The sequence below is a fragment of the Vicia villosa genome, unplaced genomic scaffold, assembly GCF_029867415.1.
Source record: "Vicia villosa cultivar HV-30 ecotype Madison, WI unplaced genomic scaffold, Vvil1.0 ctg.000883F_1_1, whole genome shotgun sequence".
NCBI classification, from domain to species: Eukaryota; Viridiplantae; Streptophyta; class Magnoliopsida; order Fabales; family Fabaceae; genus Vicia; species Vicia villosa.
In genome coordinates this window covers 314,869-338,041 of record NW_026705398.1, presented here as the reverse complement: position 1 = coordinate 338,041, position 23,173 = coordinate 314,869, and the positions used below count along the sequence as shown (strand labels likewise).

The window sequence follows — 23,173 nt, the reverse complement described above, 5'->3', positions numbered from 1 at the left end:
TAAAAACAACACACAACCATAATTCATGTCCATGAAATAGTTCTTCCACCTGATACAAAAAAACATAACCTCAAAGAAAAGAATTATATTCTCTAATGTAAATTTATTCTACATCTCACGCTCAATTTTTAGAGTTGGAGATCCACAACAATGATAAAGGTTGAAGAAGATGAATAGTATCTGAAGAATCACACACACACACATAACTAATTCTCACAACATCCACATTCTAAGAGGTTAATCACAAGGTATTAACAATGAGATAGGTGTTGGTGAATGAAGAACACACACTTGGTTCTGTCAAGGTTATAGGAAAAAATGAGTTTCTAGGTTCTTGTTGAATGTTGTCTTAGTCTTTGCTCAACCATTTAATCCATCTATAATTTGCACAATTTTGTATATCCATGGTATTCTTATAAAGTGCTTCTTCTCCATCTATTTGACATCTTCTTTGACCTCATAATTTTGCAAAAGATTTTGGTGAGCCATCCAATGCTTCTATCTCTAAAAGTATTCCACGCTTCAATAGGTATTTTGTCTGACCTAACTGCCTTACTATCACTCATCATTTTCAAAACTTTTTTTACTTCTTATTTTTGAATCTGACTGTAATATTGAGTTTGTTAAAGTTTGGTGAGATATCATGTCATTCATTAAATAAATTGTAGAAATATGTCTTTCACTTATCTTTTATATCATTTTTCTGAGCTAATACTTTTCCTTCTTTATCTTTAACACAATTAACTTGAACCAAATTTCTTGTATTTTTTTTCTTCCATTAGCAAGCATGTATATAGATTTTTCTTTCTCTTCACATAAATAAATTATAGAATACATTTTCGGTAATATATTTTGATAAATTTAAATATATGAATATCGAAATGAGAAAGTTTCAATTTAAAATGAATATTTTTTTGTTTATAGATGAAGTGGTAATAACCACAATAAACTTACACACATAACACACATAACCAACTTCGTAACCTCATTAACCAACCTTTTGTATTTCAATAACCAACTTTGTTTTACTACTAAAAATTATTTTTAATATATGAGTGTTTATTAACCAACTTCACCACTTTATTAACCAATTTTTTTATAGGAAAATGCTTATTAATAAGAAAAATATGAAAATAAGAGATGCGAGAATAAATCACAACCATTCATTATCACTACAATCTCATGATCTCTATTAAAAAGGAAATTAAATTTTAAATCAATTTAAAATTTACCTCTAAAAAAATAACATGTGTGCATTCGTGCATTTCTTATTCAAATTGTTTCGTACTAAATAACACTACTATTTTTATATTTCAATAATCAACTTTTCTTTATCATTAAAAGTCATTGTTTACGAATACTGTTCACAGCACTTCACAGCACTGTTCACGTACTATTCATAAAATATAAAAAATTTTATAAAAAAAAACAGTGTTATTCGTTCAACATTAAATTTTAATGTAACATTAAATTTATTTGTAATTAAATTTTAATGTATGTATTTGAGTATAAACTTGGGTGTAAGAGTCCCATTAAAAAAACTAGGATACAATTAAGATGCACTTTTGAATAAGCATAGCCCACGTGTCTATATCATCGAGGCAATAAATAGAATCTAAGTGAGAAAAACCTTATCCTTCAAAGAATGGCCAAAAGTTTACATGATTAGACCAATTTACACTGTTTCATGGTTCATATCCACAAAATTAAAACCGAAATGTTTCGGCAAAAATTATGATAAAAAAATTTGAATAGCACTTGATCCTATTAAAAAAAACAATTTAGAAATTATGCAACCCGCCCCTTAGGAAACTATTTAGAAACTCCATAAAAAGGAATCGTGAATTATCAACCCATCCGTGCTGTCTTCTTCGTAATCAAAATTTGTGAACTCTGGCACGTAGAAATCGCCACAAAAATCATCAAACCCGGAAACATAGTGTAGCCCGATCCCGTGTCTGAAAACAAATCTCTAAACAACTCGTTATCAGATATATCACTCTCCATTTTAACTGTAACATCGGAGAGAGCAGGAGATGGCAACTCCATAAGTAACAATGGTGTGATTGGTGTCCCCACCGACGAAGATGGTGTTTGATCTGGAGTATTATCGTTTGAATCTCAGAATGGGTCATGGACCTTCCCCCTCAATATTCGGAATACTAGGGAAATTAAACCTTGCACCACTGCCACGTAAGCAAAATATAGCTGCGTCAAATGCACGCGCCGCGTTTTCAGCGGAGTCGTAAGAACCTAACCATATTCTTTGACGGCTGTTCAGTAATATGATTTCTGACACATATTTTCCCCACTTCCTCTTCCTCACTCTTCGGAACAATGAATCACTTCGCTCCGCCGCAGGTTTCTCCATACTTGTTTTCACCATATTTACTCTATGAGAAATGATAAACATACACTATATATTACAACTACACCGTATTCTTATACGGTTAGATTCCTTTTACTATATTTAATAATAATTGTTTATTTCTTTTAATAACAAAAGACACATGCTTTAGTGTATTTTATGTGGTGTATATACTTGGTGTAAAAAATTTAGTGTAAGCATAGCAATCCTCTTACTCTATAGAACGTTAGTAAACAAAACACTTTAAATTCTGCTACGATTTTAGTTTAGTGTTGTTTTTGTTGGAACTGATAATTGTTTTTTAAAGGGGAATATGATCTTTGTAGAATGATGTTTTGACTAATTATAAAGGGTCAACTCAGTTCGAATGCGTGTTTGAGTGTACACGTGTGATATGACGAGAGTAGTAAATAAGGTCACTACGCGGCCAATGAGACAAGAATGGCAAGATTTGGACTATGTTTACTTATTTTTACATTATTATATCATCTTAATAATAATAGTTCACGTGAACATATCTATAAAGTGAAAAGGGGTTGGTTGATGTTGGTGGGTGATGGCATATTACGCTTTATATCGTAAAAACGACAAGGTTGGATCACTCTCACTTTTCTACTAAAATATAACTTTAACACAATATATATATATATATTCTTCTGTGCAACCAGAATTAGATAAGTTGGTGATAAAGAATTCTGAACCGGTACTGTGATATGGTGGCACGGGAGTGGATCGATAAGATTAACACTCCAACGTCAAAGTCAATTAAAGATTTTGTGAGTGCAATATATTCTCTTTGATGTTTTGAATGATGTCAAAACTAAATAATATGTAGTATTTGTACATTAAACCTTATATCTCTATGTCTATGTTGCATTTTCATCTTAGGACACTTAGGGATCAAGTCAAAAGGATATGGACATGTTAAGATTTTCAAAAATATGCATTTTTATGAAAAATCAAGTTTAGAGTCGACTCCTTCGTGTTAGGAGTCGACTCCCACTGAAAGAAATTTGAAAAGGAAGCTCTCTGGTCCAAAGGAATTGATTCCCAGGGTCTTGGAGTCGATACAAAGCATGAAGGAGTCGACTCACACTTTGAATGAGTCGACTCCCACTGTTGAAAATGTCCAATTTTAAAATTTGGCAATCATATTTTTTATGTTTTGTTCTTTCTCACACTCATACATATATATATACTCATTCATGCATCATTTTTCATCAACTAAACCACAAATATACAAAGCATTTCTCATCATCTTCAACCTCTCATTGCATACATACAACAACTACACATATTAATTTTATTGTGTAATCAAGAGATAGTTTGATAAGGTCCAATTTAGGATTAGTGTAATCGAATTAGGCTGAGAATTCTTTGGGGGTTTCAACTCAGAAAACCAAGGCAGGGTTTTCCTTCAAGATCATCGGGATTTGAAGGTTTTGGACATGATTACACTATTTGGATTCAGCCGAGTGAAAGCTTCGAAGAATGTTGGGTTCGATCGAAGGAGTAACCGTAATCGGATGATCACTTTGGTAAATAGGTTACTACTTGGTGTTTTATATTCAAACGCATATTGCGGGAAATATATTGGTCATCTTTCTCATCCTACGTACTCGTTCGATCGGTTAACGCATATTCGATCTTTTTGATAATGGATCGGGATAGTCGATTGTTGATCCAAGATTGTTTCCGCATGCCTTAGTTAAAACATTTTAAAACTGAATTTTTGTAAGAAAATTTCATTTGCGATATATTCACCCCTTCTAGATTATAGGATATGTTCTAACAAGTGGTATCACGGGCGTCGATTCATCTTATGCTTCAAAATCACTTATTAAATAATGGATTCCGAACCTAAAAGGGCGTATAATATAGCACCCACTTTCAATTGCGAAAATTGTGGTTATTAGAAATGTCGTATGTGTATCCATCTGTTAGCTGGGAATTTCGTTTAGAATTTTGATCTTCGAAAGTCTTAAATTCGAAGAATGATGGTTACTGATAACCATCTTTGAAGATTTAAATGGCTACTGATGGCCGTGCTTCGAAAATGTGTTTAAGTTGAAACGAAAGAAGAGAGTATTGAAGCTGATACGAAAGACACCTTTGCCAAGACTTAGGCATTCCGCGAAAAATACATAAAGTACTGAAGCTTAGTGTATTTTCGTAACTTTTTCGAATATAACTATATGGCCACATGTCGAAAAAGGACTTGAGCGGGAAGGTTTGAATTGCGAAACGGTTTATATAACTGCACACAGACAGATGGCGTCCCCAGAGTTCTCGTAGATAACGTGGCATTAGATTATTGTATGACCGTTAGGGTCGAATTTAGTATAAATAGGGGTCTTGATGATAGGATTCCGTGTGTTCATTTTGTACAAATCACTCACATATTGCTCAAGTATCAAGTGTTAACAGAAAGAGTTCGCTGAGAAATATACGTATGACACCACCAATTTGAATACATGTGTATTTACTTTACTAAGCATCTTTTCGATTTCTTTACTTTCTTTGTTTAAACTTTTACTTTCGAAGTCATTTACTTTCCTGCACTTTACTTTCCTGTAATTTATATTCCTGTAACTTACATTCTCGCATGTTACATTTCTTGCAATTTACATTTTCGCAATTTACACATTTTCTTGTTACGATTTATGTATCAAAGATTACACTAACATATATAACCAGCATCATCTCGAATGATCAGTCATTTGAATATATTAAACACCAATTTCTTAAAATCAAAACAAACAGGTATGAACCAAATCACATCAATAAGCCATTCGTTTGACTATGTCCTAGGATCAATCTAGTCGATCCTGCGAGTAACCAAATCATATTTATTATAGTTTGGAAGACTAGCGGTTGTTTACCGGAAATCACCGTAAACAAATTGGCACGCCCAGTGGGACAGTGTCAAACTGAGTGTTATTAATTGATTGTTTTGTTTTGTCTAGAAATTGTCAAGACCTTGTATGAACCTTAGGAACGGTATATTAACCAACAGTGCAAAACCAGTTCCTAAACGAAGGTACAACAAGAAAATGGTCGTAGCGACCAATGCAGGGGGCGAAGAAGATCCCCCACAAGGGTCAGGAACAGTAGCGGCAAACGCGACGAATGTTTCGACTTCTACTCAAGAAGCGCAGGCCATACCGGGTTCGACAGGATCTGAACCAGCGGGTAGTTCGCAAGCCATGATTGAAAATACTTCCCCATCAACAGGGACTATCCCAATTTCAGTATCGACTACCGCTCCTCCATTTGCAAGCACAAATGAGATACCACCCGTATCGACGAACGCTGCAAATCATTTATCTACCCCAGGACCATCATTTGCTGTAGATGGTTGGAGACAAAATATGCCATACGGGATGCCATATTCATACATGGCAGGATTGCGAGGACCAGGACCTACATACACTACAGCCAACCCAATGGCGTTTTCGCCGAACATGGGTTCAGTAGGTCGAAGTGCGCACAATACTGGTTTGTCGGCTCAACTTCCCCCTATGACCACTAGCACTCAAGCAGCATTTCGACAGGAAATGGATGAAAGTAACCAGGATATGGTAGGACCCCTTGCTAGAGAGTTAGGAACAATCTTTAATCCAATAGCAGCAAGCATTACTAGGTCTAGCCAGGATAGTGCAGAAACATACCAAAGGTTATCATCGCAATTGGGACGAATGGCGGATTTTTTAGGAGTCCCACAAAATAGACGAAGGAATAACCAATCAACCTACCAAGAAGAAGATCCAACTTTCGAACAAATCCGAAACGTAGTACCCCCACCAAGGCCAAATCCAGTCGCACAGAATCCAACGGTCGAATTGGGAACTCAAATCGAAACGACTGAGACTGGCCAACAAGCTATTCCCCGACAACAGCCCAGACTAGTTATGGTAGGGAGAGACGAACATCCTGACGAAGTTGTCCACAGAGTCAGGAGAAATGATTTGGCAACAGAAAATAATCTTACTACCATGATAGAAAGAATAATGGCTAATAACGACTTTAATACTGGATTTCGACGTCCAAATTACACATCTCCCATACCCGAATACATCATGCAAAGTGAATTGCCAAGAGGTATTAAGGTACCCAAGTTTACCAAATTTGCAGGGGATACTAGTGAATCGTCAGTGGAACATATAGCCAGATATTTAACAGAGGCAGGAACGCTAGCAGGGAACGAAGATCTAAGGATCAAGTATTTTCCTAGTTCACTAACGAAGAATGCTTTCATTTGGTTTACTACCTTACCCCCAAATTTCATAGATACATGGACACAATTGGAAAGATTGTTCCACAAACAATTCTATATGGGTCAAACCAAGATAAGTTTGAAAGAATTGGCTAGCATCAAAAGGAAATTCACAGAGCATATAGATGATTACCTAAACAGATTCCGTTTGTTGAAATCAAGATGTTTCACAGTCGTTCCAGAGCACGAATTAGTCGAAATAGCCGCTGGCGGTTTAGACTATTCGATTAGAAAGAAACTAGATACCCAATATTTAAGAGATATGGCCCAATTGGCAGATAGGGTTCGACAGGTCGAACGGCTGAAAGCAGAAAAGGCTAAAGTGAACAAGAGTTATAAGAAAGAAAGAATATCCTACGTCGAAGCCGAAGACGCTGATAGTGAAACCTTCGAAGACTCATGCAGTATAGAGGAGGTCGAAATAGATCTAGATGAATTAAAAGAAGCACCGCCTTATGCTTGCAAATTGCTTACCCCTGCCAACGGAAAAAACCCAGTAGAAAATGATAAAAGCGATAGATTTCCTAAGAAAACCTATACGTTCGACGTCACCAAATGTGACGAAATATTCGACTTACTAGTAAAAGATAGCCAAATGATAGTGCCTCCTAACTCTAAAATCCCTCCGTTAGAGCAACGGAAGAAGAGGGGCTTTTGTAAATATCATGGTTTTTTAGGCCATAAAACCTCACAATGTTTTCTTTTCAGGGATCTAATTCAGAATGCTATCAAGGATGGTCGTTTGAAATTCGCTGATAAGGCCAAGAGCCATATGAAGGTTGACACCAACCCTCTGAACATTGCTGACACCAACTTGTGTGAACCATGTGACATCAACATGGTGGAAGTATCTGAAGTCGAAATTGCTGAACCATAAATGATGACAAAGGGAAAGCAGGCTACTGAAAGCCTAAATAATGACGTGGTCTTCAATACTGATGTTGAAGGATCCCTCGATCCAGAAATGACCGACAATCTGGAAGGAAAAACTAGCGAGGCCACTGAAGACCTCAGGATGAAACTTCAGCAGATACAAATTTCTGAAGCTCCTCCAGCAGTTGTTAACATGGTAAATGCTAGACGACCTTTGTCTGAAATCGAAGAGCTGGAGAAATGGCTGATAATGCAACAGGGAAATGTGGATATTTCACCAAGGGGCGAAAGTTTGAAAGATTACCTTTGGAATTGCCACGAGAAGAACGGAGGAAGAATGCTGATGTGCCCAAGATGCTCTATAATGCTGAATCGAAGAGTCCAAGCTAACTTCGAGAGGACCCTACGAGAGAGATTGGAGCAACCTTGGAGAGGCGGAAACCTACTGCTGAAGATATACCCAAGAACTGAGGAAAGTTTGGTGAGTTTCTTAGTCAGATGCCACAAAGCAAATACAGAAGTGGTGTTATGTCCCAGGTGTGGAGCAGTGTATGATGAGCTCCTAGCGCGTTCTCTCGAAAGAGTTTATTTCATTATGAGTCGAGAAACCCAGGGTCTCCGTCCTAATATATATACGTTCGACAATCGAACTTCATATAAGAGGCCTGACAGTCCACACCCTAAGGCACGAAGGGTCACATTCAAAGTCCCTGCAGATATACCTAGGGACAGATGGATGCAAGCTGGCGCAAGAACCAATAAGTGGAGAAGTTGGGACCAAGGAGGAAGAACTGCAATGGCCTATAGGAAGCAATTCCAGACCTCAAATCGAGAGATGTATAGGCTAGAGAATTACAAGGGTAGAAATCCTATGTCCAGGTCCCAATGGAGAAGGCACCAGAGAATGAAGAAGGCTCAAAGAGAATACAAGCCAAGAGAGATTGGAGAATCTAGTAGCAACCAAATTTCAACCAAAGGGGCAATAACAAGCAAACCTCCAATTGAATGAAAACTGTTCGAATTAGAAAATGAGAAAGAGGAGGAGAAGTTGCATTCCAGCCCTTGGAAGGTTGACGATAGGATGTCAAATGATTTCGATTCGGATGGAGTGTCATCTCTCAACCTGATTTGTAATGTGGTGTCAATGCTCCCTCACGAATTCAATCAAGAAACTGAAGTTGAGGATTGTGAAGAAACTGACGTCGAAGAGATGGCAAAACACATACCTGTGTGTTACTATGTGCTAAACAACGGAGCAGTTGAGGGGAAGAATGCTTTCTTCGAAAGGCCTGACGAAGGCATGCGAAATCATCTGAAACCACTCTACATAAGGGCTAAGATTGAGAACGTTGGCATTAACAAAGTTTTGGTAGATGGAGGGGCGGCAGTGAATCTAATGCCCCAATACATGTTGAAGAGAATTGGTATGTTTGACACAGATATAAGGCCACATAATATGGCTTTGTCAAACTACGAAGGCAAAATTGGGCAGACTCTGGGAGTTGTTCAAGTGAATTTAACTGTGGGTTCCGTTACCATACCAACTATGTTCATGGTAATACCAGCAAAAGCAAATTATAACCTCTTGCTAGGTAGGGAATGGATCCACGGAGTTGCTGTGGTGCCTTCAACTATGCACCAAAGACTAACCATTTGGAGGCAAGATGGCATAGTGGAGAACATCGAAGGAGACCAGAGTTACTATATGGCTGAAGTTAATCAAGTCAACAAAACTAGCTTCGATAGGAACCTGGGAAATATAGGACCTTGTCATGCTGCGGAAGATATATACACTCCAAACAAGAACGCATTATATTATCTATCTTTACACCCAAATGGCTTATAGTGGAATAGAGAGATAATGGACGGTCCAGAGGATGCCGCATCAAGAGAGAATTATCCAACAATACGCCCAACGGGCTGGGACGACGACGTTGATAATGTCTGAGTCCTCCTTCTTCGAGAAGATTTCGGCTTATATAGCCGAGAAAAAAAGAAACACGGCTCTCGAAGCCGAGTTATCAAACATGACAGTAAATTCAGTTTCAGGAAATAAAGAGATATCGAATTCAGGGTTACATGCGTCCCCTCAATCCTTTGAAGATCCAGTTCAAGCGGTAAACACCTCAGAGGAGGAATTGACCCAAAAACTGGACGCAATTTACGACGAAGAACCTTTAGGGTTCGAAAAAGACCCTATGGCCTCAAATATCAAGATGTTAGCCCAAGATCCACTTGAAGAAGTAAATATTGGGGAAGGAGATCGGAAGAGGGTAACGTATGTTAGTGCAAAGCTGGAACCAACTCTGAAGTCAAAAGTCATTGCGTTGCTGAAAGAAAACAAAGATTGTTTTGCGTGGGATTACGACGAAATGCCTGGTTTGGGACGAGACTTGGTCGAACTAAAGTTGCCAATCAAAGAAGGAAAAAAGCCTATTAAGCAAACTCCAAGAAGGTTTGCACCAGAGATCCATTCGAAGATCAAAGCAGAGGTGGAAAGACTTCTGCGCTGCAAATTCATCCAGACCACGAGGTATGTTGAATGGATTGCTAATATTGTGCCAGTTATTAAAAAGAATGGTTCTTTAAGAGTATGCATAGATTTTCGTGATCTGAACGCAGCAACACCTAAGGATGAATATCCTATGCTTGTGGCAGAAATGCTGGTAGATTCAGCCGCAGGTTTCGAGTATCTGAGTATGTTGGATGGATACTCTGGATATAACCAGATTTTCATTGCAGAAGAAGATGTATCTAAAACAGCTTTTCGTTGCCCAGGGGCAATAGGTACATACGAATGGGTAGTAATGCCTTTCGGCCTAAAAAATGCTGGGGCAACATATCAAAGAGCAATGAATTCTATATTTCATGACTTTATAGAAACATTTATGCAGGTATACATAGATGATATTGTGGTAAAATCTGTATCAGATTCCAATCATCTAGATCATCTGAGCCAATCATTTGAGAGAATGCGAAAACATGGCTTAAAGATGAATCCCCTTAAATGTGCTTTCTTTGTGCAGGCGGGAGACTTCCTAGGTTTTTTGGTCCACAAGAAGGGGATAGAAATTAACCAAAATAAAACAAAGGCCATTATGGAAACGAAGCCTCCCTCCACGAAGAAACAACTGCAGTCCTTACTGGGGAAGATAAACTTTTTGAGAAGATTCATCTCCAATTTAAGTGGACGCACACAAGCCTTTTCACCCTTGCTTCGACTCAAGCAAGGCAAGTTTGAATGGCTCGCTGAACATCAAGAAGCTTTCGAGAAGATCAAGCAATACTTGATGCATCCTCCAATATTGGCTCCTCCAAATTGAAAGAAGCACATGCGCTTGTATATTTCAGCTTCGGATAATACAATAGGTAGCATGTTAGCTCAGGAGGATGAAAATGGCATCGAAAGAGCCATTTATTACTTAAGTAGAGTACTCAATGATGCAGAGACTAGATATAGTGCAATAGAAAAACTCTGCCTTTGTTTATATTTCTCATGTATTAAACTCAAGTATTATATAAAGCCAGTTGATGTTTATGTTTCGTCCCATTGTGATGTTATTAAACATATGTTATCAAAACCAATATTGCATAGTCGAATTGGCAAATGGGCTTTGGCCCTAACCGAGTACTCTTTAACATTTCAACCCCTTAAGGCGATGAAGGGGCAGATTGTGGTAGATTTCATTGTTGATCATGCAGTAGTGGAATATCCTCAACAGTATGTGGAATTACCACCCTGGAAGTTATACTTTGACGGTTCAACTCATAAAGAAGGAATTGGCGTTGGAATATTGCTAATTTCTCCTGAAGGAATTCCAACAAATCTCAAGTATAAAATCGAAGGCCCTCTGTGTTCCAATAACGGAGCTGAATACGAAGCGTTGATAGCCGGACTTGAGCTTTGTTAGAATTGGGGGCAACCAGAGTCGAAATTAAAGGAGACTCCGAATTGGTGATTAAGCAACTGACGAAAGAATACAAGTGCATGAAAGAAAATTTGATCTTGTACTTTGTCATAGCAAATAGGTTGCTTAAAAAATTCGAATATGTGGATCTGAACCATGTCCCAAGATTGCATAATCAGGAAGCAAATGATTTGGCACAACTAGCCTCAGGGTACAGGGTATCGAAAAGCAAATTCGAGGAATTAATCCAAGTAAGAGGTAGAGCAATGGCTACGAAACTCTCTCCAAGTGATCTGGAAAATTCACAGTTAGGGTTTGCTAACAAAGAAGAATTCGAAGTTTTGAACATAGACTCGTTGGCAGACACAGACTGGAGAAGTCCAATTGTGAACTATTTAAAGGACCCTTCGACAGACACGGATAGAAAGGTAAAATATCGAGCCTTGTCGTACTTTCTGATGGGAAATGAATTGTTCAAAAAGACTCCTGAAGGAGTATTGCTAAAATGTTTGGGTGAAGCGGAAGCTTACTTAGCTCTCTCGAACGTGCATAGCGGAGCATGCGGTGCCCACCAAGCGGGGCACAAAATGAAATGGCTTCTTTTCCGATACGGAATGTATTGGCCTTCCATGTTAAAAGACTGCATAGAATTTGCTAAAGGGTGTCAAGAATGTCAAGAACATGCAGGTATCCAACATGCTCCCGCAAATGAACTAAGTTCAATAATAAAGCCTTGGCCCTTTAGAGGATGGGCGTTGGAACTAATTGGAGAAATTCACCCCAAGTCATCTAAAGGTCAAAGGTATATTTTAGTGGGAATCGACTATTTTACAAAATGGGTCGAAGCGATACCACTCGCGAATGTTGATCAAGAAGCTGTGATCGAGTTCATTCAAAAACATATTATATACAGATTTGGAATCCGAGAAAGTATAACTACAGATCAAGGATCAGTGTTTACTGGACGAAAAATGCAAGATTTCGCCAAAGAAATAGGTTTCAAATTGTTTACTTCCACACCTTACTATGCTCAGGTAAATGGACAAGTCGAAGCGGCGAACAAGATAATAATTGGTCTCATCAAGAAACATGTAGGGAAAAAACCTAAAAATTGGCACAAAACTTTGGACCAAGCACTTTGGGCTTGTCGAACATCTCCGAAAGAAGCTACAAACACTACGCCTTTTCAGTTGACATTTGGACATGATGCAGTACTCCCAGTTGAAATATACTTACAATCAGTCCGGATACAAAGACAAGCAGAAATTCCCCCTAACATGTACTGGGAATTGATGATGAATGAATTAGTTGATTTAGACGAAGTCAGACTTCGAGCTTTGGATATGATAAAGAGACAGAAAGAAAGGGTGTCCAGAGCATACAATAAAAAGGTGAAAGGTAAAACGTTTATTAATAATGACTTAGTTTGGAAAGTTATTCTACCTATAGATCGAAAGAACCAAGCTTTGGGTAAATGGTCCCCACATTGGGAAGGACCCTTTCGAATCCTTAAAGTATTCTCAAAAAATGCTTACGAGATAGAGGAATTAGCAGAAGATCGTAGGATCTTAAGAGTAAATGGGAAGTATCTAAAGAGATACAAACCAATCATGCATGAAGTAAAGATTGCAAAAATGTAGACGTCTAAGTTATATTACGCAAGCCAAAATGGTCAGATTTACACCAAAATGGCTCTATGACTAGAAAAACATACATGAATAAAAGTAAGAAGGCGGAGATGTGTCAGAAGAAGATTTTCATTAAATTTAAACGAAGTACAAGCTACATTGGTCCATATGGAACATCAAGGGTTACAAAAATCAAAGCAATAAAACCTAAAAAGGATCTTCCCTTTTAGTTGACCCTTTGATCTAAGTCTTCCAAAGACAGCATAGGAAGACCCTCTGCTTCGAACATATTCATGCGCCCCGAGTCTCGCATCTTTCGCACTACACCCCTCTTGAGGAACAAATAAGACAAAAACCTCCCGTAAGGAAGACAACTTACTGAACCTTCTCGAGAGGAAGTTAAAGCGACAGTTTCCACGAGCCGTTTAAAGATCAACAAAGGAAAGTTGATCTTCACCCCTCGCAAAGCACAAGAGATGAACTCTAAGTCCTCCACCATAATGTTGTTTTCGTCACAGCTACGTGGATAAAAGTTTCCCACCAGAAGTTGGTGCCAAATCCTGATGATTTTAGCGCTATATGGGTCATTATCCACGAGACCCTTCAGTAAGATAGAAGTGGTCATGGTAAAACTATTATCATCAAAAGTCGCTCCAATGTTGCTGCAGCGCAACAAATCAGAGATCGTGGAGGGCGTAATAGAAACTTCAGCCCCTCGAACTTCAGAAACTATGGTAGTTCTTCCTTCAGGATCAATGCGTAGATACGCAAACATCCAGAAATCAGCTAGCATCTTGGGATAGACATTCCCTTCTAAGATTGCTGGGTAAAATCCCATCCCCTGGTTGTTGAAAAGGGCACAGAGGTTGACATGATGTGCACTAAATTCTTCTGGGGAAGGTTTGAACTCTTTTTTGATGAGAGTTCTGATGGTAGCATATGTTAGGTTGTTATTGAGTGCCATTCTAAAGGTTGAAAAGATGTTGGACTCTGTGTTGAAAAGGATATGAGAAGAAGGAAAGAAAGTTCTGAAGCAAAGGTTCGGGAAAAGTGTGAAGAAAAGAAGGGGATACTGACCCTTTATATAGCCAAACTGGGCGGTAAAGGAACGTTTCAGTTTTTAATGAATGATTAGACTGCGTTTGGTATTCTCAGAAAGGAGTTATGATCACCGCCGTTTCCCGCCCTTGGAAGTTGGAACGTAATCATAAAAACTGATGCACGCACGTCTCAAAGAGACGTTTGAAAGGAAATGACGTCATCAAGTAATGATGATTACGGCTAAAAAGAGTGGAAACGTCAAGTCTAGGGCTGCGAAGAGTAATCGAGCCACGTGAGGCATTCATTAAAATCACTGTGGCATAAAAATATATTTTGATACGTTTTGAAGTATTGCCGAGACATTACCCATGGTCATCTTAGAGCAAAAAATGTGAAAAGATAAAAAGATGAGTTTCGCATACATACATATCTTGAAAATAAGTGATTACAAAACAAAAGGAGTTCACACCACAAAAGGGAGTACAAAGTTTGAAGAAAACTAGTCAAAATCCCTAGGAAGACCATCTTTGATCTTCGAATACTGAGCCTCCCACAAAGACATACGAAGCTCAAGCAATGCTCGTTGCTTCTTTAACTCTTCGATTTCTGGCACCAGTTTTTGTGCAGCCTCGAAATGTTGGATACCTAGTTGTGCCACTTCAGTTATCTTCTGATCATTGGCTTGTCGAATGGTTGCTTTACGAGACTCAGCTTCCTGTATCTTCTCTTCGAGCCTCTTAATCTCTTGCTTCCAAGATTGTATATTTTTCTCACACTTATCATATTCTTCCTGGTTCTTCAAACGTTCCAACCTAAGAGCGTCACCTTTGTTGGTTGCCTCAATGGCAGCTTTCCACGAAGAACTATGAGAGGCCATCTTTGCAGCAAGTTGTTCATTAACATTTTTCTGTTGAAGAATGTTAGACTGAAGCTGGTCGATTAGAGAACCCAGAAGTACAATCACCTCTGAGACTGTCTTCGAAACCGAAAGTAAATCCACTTTCTTCAAGAGTTGTTTCAAGCCATGACATTTTGTAGGATCCTTACTTAAGATTTCAACAAGGTTTGTTTCGAAGAAATTTTCCTTTATTTGATGAAGGAGGCCAGGAGTATCTTCTTTGTCTCCAGACTTGGTTTGAGCAGTTGGAGAGGCTTCGAAAGCAGGGGATGAAGTACTATCAATATTCATCACAGTTTTAAGGAAAATGAGAGGATCAGTTTGCCTAAGTTGCTCCAACTCTGAAGAAGTAGGCATTGCTGGGGCAGACATTGAAATAGTTTCAGGAATGACTACAGTTTTTAATGTTGAAGTTTCAGGGAGGTTAGTTTCGAACAACTTGGAGGTTTCCTCCACGACACCTTGATCAGATACAGCGTCCTCACTGCCAGTTGATTGTACGGCTACATTATCTCTGCCTGAAAATTGGTCATCCTCCCCCATGTTTTCGTCTTTACGAGTAGGAGGAGAATCATCAGTCGATTGGCTTCCGTCAACATGGGACGTAGGAATGATGGTGGCAAGAGGTTGAGCGTCTTCGAAGACTGGTGATAGTCTATGAGGCGTGTGCTGAGGGACATCTGCAAATGTGAACAATTATGATTAATCATAGTGTAAGGGTTGCAAGAGGTTTGTTTCGATATAAGCAAAAGGTTTTTTACTCACCTTGAAGATTACCAAGGTCAGTGGCGGCATTGCAAGAGTTGAAATCAGAAGTAGCTGTACCAATATCATCCTGCAATCATGAGGTAATGTTAACTTAATCATTCGAAGTAAGATTTATAGAAGTGATTATGTTATAAAGCCCAGATACCTTAGCTGGATTGGTGGTTGGACTTGAATTGTGGCTTTCCATAACAAGAGCATTACTAGCGGCTTTTAAAGGTGATTCTTCAGAAGCCACCTTATCACTCGAAGAAGTGATCCTCGAAGACCTAGATCCTTTCCCTTTGCCTGCAGGAGTGACAGCCTTCTGTCTCTTTTTATGCCCTTGCCTGGTACGAGGGGGAGACCTGTCTTCCTCATCCGAAGCAACGTCTGGAGTAACAGTTTGAGGAACTTTTCGCTTCAAGAACATCAGAGGTTTCGAACTCTAAAAAATGAAAAGGAAGAAAGATAAGCACTATTCGTAAGATATGCAAATTGGAATATGAAATATGCGTGTACCGTGGGCTTCTTGTCAGTCGTAATAGAATCACTCCCACTTGGTTTATTGCTCTTCGAGGCTTCAGAATCTTTCTGCGCAGGAGTTGCTTTAACCTTTCTCTTTCGAGCAACAACTGTAATAGAAGTTGGAATTATTATTTCGATAAGAGAAGGAAGAGTCAGTTGAAAGATTATCTAAACCCAAACCTTCAGGTATTGGAGTCAAGACACGAACGTGTTCAAGATCTATATGGAGGTGCCCTTTGAAAGTATCCAGGGTATGCTTAGTCGGGACCACTCGTTCAGCGCGTTTTTTAGTGCTCTCTTGAAGAATTTTGAGAGCATTCCCACACACAAACCAGTCTGGAAAGGGAGGACTTAAAGCCACACCAAAATCAGCACTTGGTAGTGGAGGGAATTTTGGAGGATTAAGTTTGAAAGCCACTTCATAACGCAGTTCTGGCCGAACAGACGGGGGCAGTTTCAACTTATCCAGTTTTGCAGAAAACTTTTCGCGTAAAATAACTGCAGCTTCGCGAACGGTCCGACTAAGATCATCAGGCCTGTAAATAGTTTCAAAGAACTTTTGAAAGGCTTGGATCTCTTTAATATGAGTCGAGGTACCTTTGTGGAAGTTATCCTGCACAGCAGTAAAAGCTTCAGTTAGTTCTCGAGTAAGGCTTTCAGCATCAAAGATTTGTGCGGTATAGTAATCTGTCCATTATTGTTGGAAGTCGGGGGTGGAGTAGAAAGCAGGATCAAAAGAAATAGGGGTAAGAGTGGAAACCCCAGTGTATCTAACCATTTTTGTTCCACATTCATCTTCAGCCAGACATAGAGTATGGAATCACATGTGGTTTCTCTTGTCATACAAACACTTGGGTTTCACTTGGACCAATCCAAACTGTCTCGACACCAGATTCGGCTGATAGCAAACAAGGATAAAATAACCTTTAGAATGTCGAAGACGGTGATAGAATAACCTCGGGATGAGAAAAGCTTCCCAAATGGCCAAAGACTCAGCTTGGTGATCCGGAGATGTTGCTGGAAACTCTCGAGTAAACCATTTAGGACCTACAGCTCTTCGTACAAATGGAGCCATCGAAGAACTGAACTGGTAACGTCTAGCGAACATCATTAAGTATGCTAAGAAATGTTCACGAAGTCTCCCAGTTTCTTCTTTCGGGGTTAACAAGGCCAATCTAGTCCCTTCTACAACACGATGTTTGATTTCTGGAACTTCTTCGTTGACGACGCCCCTGAATGGGAGGTGAGCTTCGAAGGTGGCGTTAAGCCACAATTGTAATAACCAGAAGGGACCAGCGAAAAGGAGAGATCCTGTTGTATAAGTCTTTATAAGGTCTACAGCCTCACCAAGGTTTTCATAAAGAAATCCTAGAATTAATTGGCTCAGGTTCAGTTTCTTTCCATCATGTAACTGATTAGCCATGCAGAGATATCTTTTTGCTACTTGTATGGACCTGGAGCAGAAAACACACCTCGAAAGCCATAACGCCAAGAAAGCAATATGTTCTACGTCAGAGACTGCGGCATTTGCCTGATCATGATATTGCTGGATGAAAGCAGTATAAGTGACTGTCGCTTCGTTGAAGTTGATAGTATCAACATCCAGGACATTGGGATCAAAGGCTTCGCCAGTCGGTCGAAGCCCTGTGATGGCAGCTATATCGAAAAGGGTTGGAGTGATCATTCCACATGGAAGGTGAAAGGTATTGTGAGAAGCGTCCCAGAAATAGACTGACGCTACTAACATAGTTTGGTTATATTCTAAACCAGTCTTGGACAATTGAATCAGGTCATAAATCCCTAACTCTTGCCAGAAAGAAGCCTTCTGTTTCTCTACTTTGGCTAACCAAGCATAATACAGTTCGGGATCTTTTGCTAAAGGGATTGACCTAAAAACCTTTACAAAATTGGTTACATAATTTAACCTAATTTTTTCTAAGGCTAAAGGAGGCGCAGTCGGAGTCCCTTCTGCAAGGTCAGAATTCTCTGGGACTGGATGACCTTCATCATTTATCTTAATCTTGCTAACCAGAGGCCTAGTCTTATAATAAGCAGGAAAGAATTTATTTGACGAACTATTTTCTCCTGGTAACGGGCCCATGAAAGCGTGAGTTTTTCCAGAAAGTTCAAATGGGATAATTACCTTAGAAGCGTAAATGGCGCGTGCCTCCGCAGTATTCGGATTTGGTATGTATTCTTGGTTCCCCATCTGCATAGGTGTTTGAAGCTTCAGAACTGGTTGGAGAACATTTGAAGAAGACGCCATTGAATGATGTTTGATCTGAGAAAGGAGCTTGAAGGTAACTAAGTATGGTCTTTTCTAAAAAGAAGTTTGAAGGAATAGAACTGAAAGTGAAAAGAGGAGGAAAGACCAAGTATTTAAAGGTTTAACGGAAACACTTTCAAATCTTTTGGGTAAAAACTAAAGGACACGCGGCAAGCAGTGATTTAATCCAACGGCGGTCGAATAGTCACCAGCTCTACTCCTAGGATGTAGGAGTAATGATCATGAAGTAAGGTCAAGACGTGGGAATGTAACTGCTGAGAAGACGTTTTTGATAGCGACAAGACGTTTTGGAAATAGAGTCATAATTGATTATGACGTCAATTATTGGTCTCGGGACTCTAAGAAAATAAAACGAAATCCCATCATGGCAAGAAATGCCCATTTCTCTCGTTTTTCGAAACAGGCATTTATTGGGGGCAATTTGTTAGCTGGGAATTTCATTTAGAATTTTGATCTTCGAAAGTCTTAAATTCGAAGAATGATGGTTACTGATGACCATCTTTGATGATTTAAATGGCTACTGATGGCCGTGCTTCGAAAATGTGTTTAAGTTGAAACGAAAGAAGAGAGTATTGAAGCTGATACGAAAGACACCTTTGCCAAAACTTAGGCATTCCGCGAAAAATACATAAAGTACTGAAGCTTAGTGTATTTTCGTAACTTTTTCTAATATAACTATATGGCCACACGTCGAAATAGGACTTGAGCGGGAAGGTTTGAATTGCGAAACGGTTTATATAACTACACACAGACAGATGGCGTCCCCAGAGTTCTCGTAGATAACGTGGCATTAGATTATTGTATGACCGTTAGGGTCGAATTTAGTATAAATAGGGGTCTTGATGATAGGATTCCGTGTGTTCATTTTGTACAAATCACTCACATATTGCTCAAGTATCAAGTGTTAAGAGAAAGAGTTCGCTGAGAAATGTACGTATGACACCACCAATTTGAATACATGTGTATTTACTTTACTAAGCATCTTTTCGATTTCTTTGCTTTCTTTGTTTAAACTTTTACTTTCGAAGTCATTTACTTTCCTGCACTTTACTTTCTTGTAATTTATATTCCTGTAACTTACATTCTCGCATGTTACATTTCTTGCAATTTACATTTTCGCAATTTACATATTTTCTTGTTACGATTTATGTATCGAAGATTACACTAACATATATAACCAGCATCATCTCGAATGATCAGTCACTTGAATATATTAAACACCAATTTCTTAAAATCAAAACAAACAGGTATGAACCAAATCACATTAATAAGCCATTCGTTTGACTATGTCCTAGGATCAATCTAGTCGATCCTGCGAGTAACCAAATCATATTTATTATAGTTTGGAAGACTAGCGGTTGTTTACCGGAAATCACCGTAAACACCATCTCAATTTCATTGATAGTAAAGTATGGAGTGTAATACCCCAATTCCACCCGATAAATTATTCGGTAATTATAACGAAAAATCAGAGTTATTCAAAATTTTCATCAACAATTGAGATGTCACATTTTGTCATTTAAATCATATACGGCGTTCACGCCTTCACATAGATACACAACACATACAATTAAAATGGACAACTTATAAAATTTAACTTAATCCTCAAAATCACTTCATTAAACAAAGTTATTTCATCTCGCAGCGGAATTCAGAAAAATTCAATTTTTTCACTTTAATCATAACATCTTCGCAATATAGCTTTAAGCTACAATTCAACAATAAACATCATTAAAATTCAGCAAGTAAAAAATAATTAAAACACGCGTTTATCCCCCCGAGTACTACGTATCAGAGCAACCACTGACTCGACTCACAGCGTCTAAATCTTCATCAAAGCTACCACCTGCACGTTACCAGTATAAAGGTAACGACGAAACAAATAAAGGGGTAAGATATCAAACAATATAAACAGGGCGATGATAAACAGTATATTTATGGTTCAAGTCATAATAGTCATCACTTTGCGGTATATTCGTTACCGTCTAATTTACTTCGCTATTTTAGCCAAAATGACATACATCACTATATCTCACATAAATTCATATAAGTTCACACATCAAATAACATAAACTCATAATCACACAAATGAAATGCGACTCTAACAAATGCACATGCATGTGGTACCCAGGGCTTCAGCCCCCATTGCCAATTTCCAATAAATAGAGGCATCAAAACAGGCATAAGCCTTCGTCATTATTTGTCAATCCAGGCCGTCACAAAAATGCAAATCATGAGACTCAATGAATGCATCATCATAAAACAAATCACAACAACACCGTCACGAGGCATATGCCTATATCACAAATGTTACGAATAATTAGAGGTAACTCATCGTCACATATATCCTGCACATCGCAATAATCACAGAATAACAGCATCGCATCGTCATTGGCCATAGGCCTACACCTTAATATCACTACGTCACAACATTCACAAAAGAAAACACGTCGCATCATAAAACAACGGTTACCAGACTAATCCCGGACATCCCGAATATTATCCCAACCGCTATATATTTTTACGTCTATTATTATTTTTTTGTTTACTAACTAAATTAACATTGGCAAAAATCATGCAGAACTACAAAACCTGTTAATAATATTGTTTCTGTTTCTATCGTTATTTTGAACATACCTACCACATCAATTATATTGCCACCTGCTAGTTATTCTTACACCACCATCAGTTAAATTATTCCAGTCGCACTACTTAATCTCTAGCCAATTATTATGATAACTCTGTAACCTATGCATTTAATTACTAATGAATTGGTTGCAAATAGTACCTAAATCAATATTGTCCTTAAGTTCACTTAATTAAATAAAAGGGGCATGTTAACAATGAAGTCTCCCCGTCCCCATTATGTGGTTTGTTCGTCCCACATAAGGGACACCTCTTAAGAGGATAGGGTGCCTGCCCCTAAGGCATGGGCTGCCCGTCCCTCACTTATTGTGGGTCTTCCCCACTTTCCTCCAAAAAGGGACGCCCGTCCCTCTAGCAAGGGACCCCCTTCTCTATTATTTTCTTCCTCATTCCGAACTTAATTCCTCACTCCGGTATCAGTTTCCACCTAAAAAAACAATTTCCAATTTCAGAAGAATTAACATCACAATATCACAGATTATTTCTCATACGGAATGTATAAATTCTTCATCATTGATTACCAATTCAATTCAATCATCACTGACAACACAAAATCAATAATACTCATATATCAACATAGTATTTCATGCAATTCACAGAGAACATCATCACACATATCACGGAAATTACCGGAACAAAGAGATAATATCAATCCCCTAAACCCCACATACGGTCCATCATATCCCCGTTTATTGAGCAAGAACCCCACCCTTACCTTGTATTCAGAGTCCGCTTTACAATTTCCAGTCAAATCCAAGCTTCCGACTTTGCATAATTCTTCTGGTTTCTTCTTCACACCATATCTCCCGTATCTCTTTTTCCTCTTGACAGTTTTAATCTTCTCACCTCCTCCATAATACTTGACAAGAATATTCCATGTCTCCTTCGTTGATTGAGCATGAGAAATCTGATCAAAATTCTATACATCTACCGCTGACTGGATACAAAACGCAGTCTTGCAATCTTTCATCTTGGCATCCTTGTGATTGACTCTCCGAGCATCAGTTACGTTGTCAGCAATTTCAAGAACGCCATGGATGGCAACTTCAAGGGTTTCATGGAAAGGGAAAAAGAATTTCATTTGCTTGCTGATAAGTGCCAAAATGTTGTTATTTTGAGTATATAATTGTGGCACTTATCGATTCGATTCATTCCGTTTTTTTAATAAAATCCCCACTTTTGTGTATATATTCAAATTATTTAGTTTTCATATGTTTTATATACCGTTTAATAGTTTTTCCTTTGTTTTTATAGGTATTCATGCATATCGAAGCCTCGAGGAATAAAGTGTCGAAGGCACGGCTTCGATTGCGCAATTTTGGACCTGAATAAGGAAGTTTTGTAGCAGAAGGTCCGCTCAGCGGAGTTCAAGCGGAGCCTGGCAGAGATTTGAAGCATTTTTGGGTCCGCTTAGCGGAGGTAGCCCGCTCAGCGGAGCTACGTATACTGTTGTAGATATTTTGGGGAATAAGTGGAGGCCGCTGAGCGGAGGGGGTCCGCTGAGCGGACCTGTGCAGATTTGTGTTTATATTCTCTTCATTTGTACATTTCTAGGTTATGGTTTTGGGAAAGTTTTAGTCCCAACTCCATCATTTTCATTCTTAGATCAAGATTAGCTTAGAAAACAACACCGGGTCATGCACTTGGAAGATCGGAGGTGGATTTCTCATCAAACGGAGCTGACAACCCGCGAGATGTTTGGTTTATCTCTTCTTTGTGTATTTCTTTGTGTTGGGTTTGTTTGTATCGTTACTCGAATCTTATGTATATTTACCGATTATAATGTTATGTTTAACTTGCTTTACAAATCTGTGTTGATGTTGTTCTGGATTTTTGCTCTATGCTGGGGATTTGGGGTGCTTTAGAGATAAACTTCTTGAATCCTTATCTAGGATGATTATCTGTTGGCTCTGAACTCTAGAGATAGATTTAGAGCTAGCATTCACTGTTTGTATCTGTTCTTAATGCTTTCGTGT

The 23,173-nt window shown here is 38.6% G+C and overlaps 1 pseudogene; it reads right to left on the bottom strand.

Moving 5' to 3' along the window:
- Positions 1-1,816: 1,816 nt before the first annotated feature.
- Positions 1,817-2,386, bottom strand: LOC131631929 (ethylene-responsive transcription factor ERF017-like; annotated as a pseudogene).
- Between the last annotated feature and the right edge of the window lie 20,787 nt (positions 2,387-23,173).